This window comes from Eucalyptus grandis, chromosome 2 (genome assembly GCF_016545825.1).
Source record: "Eucalyptus grandis isolate ANBG69807.140 chromosome 2, ASM1654582v1, whole genome shotgun sequence".
NCBI classification, from domain to species: domain Eukaryota; kingdom Viridiplantae; phylum Streptophyta; class Magnoliopsida; order Myrtales; family Myrtaceae; genus Eucalyptus; species Eucalyptus grandis.
This window is the reverse complement of record NC_052613.1, coordinates 42,843,805-42,850,028: the sequence shown is the minus strand read 5'-3', so window position 1 is coordinate 42,850,028 and position 6,224 is coordinate 42,843,805.

The following is a 6,224-nucleotide window of genomic DNA, read 5'->3' as shown; positions in this document are numbered from 1 at the left end:
TGACCAAGACACGAGTGCTCTCCAGTCCATGACATTATGCACCATTGATCCATAGATAACATTATAAACTTCATGAAATACTCCAAAATAGAGAACAATGTCCAGCGTGACACAGAATTTCAGTGTTTAACACTAGAAGTCCCACATCTTAACCATTATTAGATTCAACAAGTACAGAAAATCTAGAAAATCTATACAAGACAAACCCTTTTTATAGGAACCGAAAGGGCATTGTTCATCTCTTTTCTCTCTAGCTGGTTTTGCGTGCTACAGTTCTCCGGAAGTGGCTGTTGTTGGCTCCGGCCAGCTCAGCCAACCATTGGTGCTCGTTTTTGGAGACGAACCCCGCCCAAACCCGATCTACATCTCCACCGAAGGATTTCACCTAGTATGGCCTCCTCTTTCGGATTTCGTGAGCTGTGTGATTAGGTTTTTCGGGTTTTGGTTTGCGCCTGCTGTAATGGCGTCGTCCTCCTCGATCCCGGATGGAATCCTGGGTAAGCCTCTTCCTGAGGCTTTGAAGGAAGCCTCCGCTCCTCTCCATTCTTCTCGCATCCCTCATGGCCGTCAATTTTCTGCATTGAGGGATGCTCGTGGCTAGAAAGGCCGATCGCGAAGCAGAGGTTGAAGCAGAGCAAGGAAAGCTCGATTTAAGCTTGGTGGGCTTCCTTTCTCTCAACTTGGTGGTGCGAGCCCTTCCACCTCCATGGCTCCGAATGGAAAGATTAAAGGTATAGCCACCAGTGGTACTCTTGTGCCTTCTTATCGTCATCCTCAAGCTCAGCGCCCTGCTGTTCACCAAGGATCGACTTCTACTTCCGGTAAGGCTTTTGTCACTCAACAGGGCCCTTCTATAGAAGCTCCTCAGCCACCCCCACCCGTTCTTGGGCGGCGATTACTCGGTCGAATACTAAAGGGCCGTTATTGATAATAAAATTGTTGTACAAATCTCTGAGGAGATTATGCAAGCTGCTCACCCAAAATGGGAGGAATGCCTTGTTGGCCATTATATTGGGAAGAGACTCCCCCTTGATATGACAAAGGATGCTCTCAGCTTTGCTTAGGGTCACCATCTAGTTAAAGTAATACCTGCTGATCTTGGTTATTACTTCTTGCATATACCGGATTGTGCTTTTAGGTGGAAGGTTCTTGAAGGAGAACCGATTATGGTTTCCAAGATTCCCTTGGTCTTCCAACAATGGTATCCAATGATGGAACTCAAGAAGACCAGCCACAGTTCAGTCCCTATTTGGATCCGACTCAAGAATTTTCTAATCTCTCTTTGGTCAACCTGAGGTATTAGTGCTCTTACTAGTGCTGTAAGCCTCTCTATGTGGATAGTCGAATTGAAGAAATGACTGTTGTGGCTTTTACCCGTATATGTGTGGAGATTGATGCTTTGAGCACTCTCCCTGAAGTGATTGAATTCACTTTAAATGATAAGCCCCGCTCTGTGACTGTTTATTATGAAGGGGTTCCTTCCATTTGCCCATCCTGTGTTTGTTTTGGCCATCGATGTGCTGATCCTGCTGCCCTAGTCTCTCCTAAAGCTGGCAATACAACTGCTAGAAGGCTTGTTCCTCTGCCTGCTAATGAATGGCATGAAGTTTGGGGGTAAAAGAAGCTTTAAAAATCCTGCCATTTATGAGGACTCGCTGGTTCGTAATATTATCCCTCCCTCTCGTGGCAAGCAACCTTAAGATGCGGTTCTGGTCGAGCTTGTTCCTAAGGTAATTGCTCTTCTAAAGATAAGGAATGATGATAACCCCCAAGCCAGTATTATTGGAGCACCAAGCGATGCTGTGGTGGATCCCGCCTCCTCCTCAAATGATGAAGTCCCAGATGAGATTAGTTCTGGTGGAAGTGAATCGGATTCTCCTGATGTGGTTGCTTCATCCATCCCTGCAGATCCTGACCCTCCCCAACTTCCCCCTGGACCGACCTTTGCAGCCCTTGTGAGGCAGAAAGGAAATCTTCGACCTAAGTTAGCTAAAACGAGTTTCCCTTTGAATCCTAAACCAATGCCACACTCGGCGAAAAAGCGAGGTGGCAAGAAAAGGTAACTTCCTCACCTTTTTGGGTCCCATGTTTTTTGGTGTTTGGAATATTAGGGGTCTCGGCACCCCCCTTAAACAAGCCGAAATTAGGAATTTTGTGAGAACCAATAACATTTGTTGTATTGGTATCTTGGAGACAAAGATCTCGCATAATGTTTTTCATGTTGTCTCCGCTGCTTTGCTTCCTGGTTGGAATTGGTGCTTCAATTATGTGCATTCGGCAAGAGGTAGAGTTTGGGTGGGTTGGAACCTTGCCTATGCCCTTTTTGTTATGTCCGACTCCGCTCCTCTTATATCATTCATGGCCGCTTGAGGTCTATCACTAATGGCACTTCCTTCTACTTATCGGTGGTTTATGCGGAGCACTCCTTTGTTTTGAGAAGACTGTTGTGGGCTGAGTTGAATCACTACAGCCTTTTGTACCCGAATGAGCCTTGGATCGTTGCGGGAGACTTCAATGCTATTCGGTATGCCTCTGATAGGGCGGATAGATCAAACTACTGGATTCCAGCCTTAGAAGATTTTGACAATTGTCTCATTCAAGCTGGCTTGGATGATCTCAAATTTGTTGGTAATCGTTTTACTTGGGCAGCCTCCTCTAGACCTAATCGCAAACAAAGGAAGATCGACGGGGTTGTTGTTAATTCGGCTTGGAACTCCACATTCTCTTATTCTGAGGCCCCATTTTTGGCACCGGGTGTGTTGGACCATTCCCCGATTGTTGTTAGAATCCTCCCTACTCCAAACAATCGTAAGCCTTTTAAGTTTTTCAACTTTTGGATGGCCCATCCGACCTTCTTTGAGCTGGTAGCACAGGTATGGGATTCTTCCTTCGTTGGCTCGCCCATGTATATGCTCTACTGCAAATTGCGTGCCCTAAAGTACAAACTTAAAGGCCTAAACAGGACAGCCTACTCGGATATCTCAACTCGTACGGAGGAAGGTAGAAGTCTGTTGTTGATTGCCCAAAATGCAATTCAATTAGACCCGCTCAACCAGTCTTTAGCTAATACAGAGAAGGATCGCCTGCGGGCTTTCTCGGATCTTCGCATCCAAGAAGAGTCATTCTTCAAACAAAAGTCTAGAGTGCGCTGGCTTAAAGAAGGCAACCGAAACACGAAGTATTTCCATTACTCGGTTAAGCGGAGCCACCTCCGGAATAGAATATTATCAATTATTGATGGAGATCTCTAGATTACCGACCCTTCTAAAGTTCAGCGGCTCTTTATCTCCCATTTTCGTAACCTTCTAGCGACTGCCCCCCTGTTATAAAGCCTTCTTCTGATGATATCCGTGTTCATTTGAATCATACTATCAGCGATGTTCATTTTCTTAGCCTCTCTCGGCCTGTTATGGATGAAGAGATTCCGGAAACCATGTTCTCCCTTGCAAATGGTAAAGCCCTTAGCCCGGATGGATTCAACGTAGATTTCTTTAAGCGGTCGTGGGACATAGTTGGTCCTTCGATTATCTTGGCGGTTTAGGATTTCTTCAATTCGGGCCACCTCCTTCGACAGATTAATGCCACTATCATCACCTTGGTTCCTAGGATCCCGAATGCCTCGACAGTCAATGACTTTCGCCCCATAACTTGTTGCAACACTATATATAAATGCATCACCAAGATTCTTGCTAATAGGTTAGCTTCGGTTCTTCCTTCCATCATCAGCCCTCCCCAAAACGCTTTTGTTAAAGGCAGAATGATTAGCAATAATATCCTGCTAGCTCAGGAATTATTCTGTGATTTTCATCATGAACCGTATTGGCCTAAATGCATCATTAAGGTTGATTTTTCTAAAGCCTTTGACTCGTGGATTGGAATTTCATCGAACTAACCCTTAAAGCTTTCAACTTCCTTGGTGTGTTTATTGACCGTATCATGGCTTGTATCCGGTTGCCCATGTTCTCCATCTTCCTAAATTGTGAGCTTCATGGTTTTTTCTCAAGTGGAAGGGGAATTCGTCAGGGTGACCCGATGTCTCCTTACATCTTCACTCTCGTTATGGAAGTATTCACCGATATCCTTAATCGTCAATCCAATAAGCCAGGCTTTGATTACTTTTGGAGATGCAAAGCCACTAAGCTCTCCCATCTCTTCTTTGCGGATGATATCCTATTATTCTCGAATGCTAGCTTGACCTCGGTGCAACTCTTAATGGATGGGATCCATCTCTTTGCCGACTAGTCAAGCCTTTTACCCAATCTTCGCAAGAGTGATATATTTATCTCGAGAGGGCCTACTTCTCCTACGGATGCACTGGTAAGTGCCTCAGGCTTCCAATTAGGATCTCTTCCTTTTAAGTGCCTTGGTGTGCCTATTATTTTTACTAGACTTGGGAAAGTAGATTGTGCTGCGTTGGTGAACGCTATCACCTCGAGAGTCCAATCTTGGAAAAACCGATTCTTGTCCATGGCAGGCAGTTTGCAATCGATAAAATCAATCCTCCACTCTATCCGGGTGTATTGGTCGAGTGTCTTTATATTGTCTTCTTTAGTTATTAAGCGAATTGAACAAATCTTTTGGCAATTCCTTTGGAAATGACCTACCCTGGGTTCGGGTGGGGCTAAGGTAGCTTGGGATGATGCTTGCCTACCTAAGGAGGAAGGCGGGTTGGGGATTCGATCCATTCGAGTAAGTAACTTGGCGGCCATGATCAAACACTTATGGATTCTCTTTACCGATAAAGAGTCCCTATGGTGTAAATGGATCCATTCAACTTCTTAAAGCATAAGAATTTTTGGATTGTGCCTAAGCCAACGTTTCTGTTCGTGGGCTTGGAAGAAATTACTTGGTCTTTGTGACTTGATCCAGCTTCAGTTTAGGTGGAATATTGGCGATGGCTCTTTAGCCTCCTTTTGGTTTGACTCTTAGCATCCACGTGGCCCTCTCTATAAGATCTTCTCTAATCGTGATATCTATTGCTCTGGTATTCCACGACTTGAAACAATCAGAATTGGTTTGGCAGCCTTGTCCACCCCGTCCTCATTTACAAGTGTTATTGTCACTTGGGAGGAGCCCCTTCCGAACCATAATCGGAAAATGACCGGCTGGTTTGGCGGGGCCACCCCTTTGGTACCTACTCTTCAGCTTCTGCTTGGAATCTCCTAAGATCGAGGAAGCCCTCGAGTCACTGGTACAGGTTTATTTGGAGCCCCTCTCTCCCTCCTCGATATCAAACTCACCTATGGCTGATTACTCACAATCGTCTACCAACTCAGGTGAGGTTACTCTCCCATGGAAGAATCTCAGATGTGTCTTGTGCATTTTGTTCGATTAGACTGGATTCAATCGATCAACTTTTCTTTGGCTGCTCCATTACTCGCGGCCTTGCGGCCTTTTGGGTGGCGAAAATTAATCTTCCTTGGAGAAACCAAGCTTGGAAAGAGAACCTTTTGTGGGCTATTAAGTACTTATTTGATCCCGGGTTCCACCAATCAATGGCTAGGTTTGCCTTTGGTGCCTTATGTTATCTTGTCGGAAGGAGAAACAATATCATCTTCCGCAACCAACACTCTCTCTCCCAGCCTTGAAAGCCCAACTAATCAAAGCCGTTAAAGACAAGGCCCTTACATTCTCAAAGGTCCCCGGATATCCTCCGCAACAAACGTCTTCAACTTAGCTGGGGTATCCACCCTTCTATCTTTGAGTAAGTGTTTCGGCCTCCTACCGAAGTGATCATATGGCCATTTCGTTTTTGTGCCCCGTTCGTGTTTTTCTTTGCATTGATGATGCTTGATGATGCTCGTGGGTAGCCCCCTCTTCCCCCTTGTATGGGTGGTTCTCTATTTCGTGTTTCCCTGGGTCTTTCAGTCGCTGTTGTTGCTGGTTCCAGTTCACTCGGTTGCTGCTTCGGTTTGGTTGTAACCTGGTTTTGTTGGGTTGTATTTCTGCCCTCCCTTTTCGTTTGTTCGTGTCTTGCTTTCTGCCCTGGCTTCGCTGTTCGTTAGCCTTCTTCTAGATGCTTGTTTTCCCATTTCTTGTATCTTTCTCTACAGCTCGGGTTGGCACCCTTCCACTCGATTGGCTTTTCTCTGACCTTCTGAGTGCAAGTTTTTTTGGTGCCGGCTCTTCTTTGCTGTACTTTGTATGGCTTCCTGGTTTTCTAGTCTATCTATAATACTTATCTTTTACCAAAAAAAGAAGAGAAAATCTATTCAAGACATGAG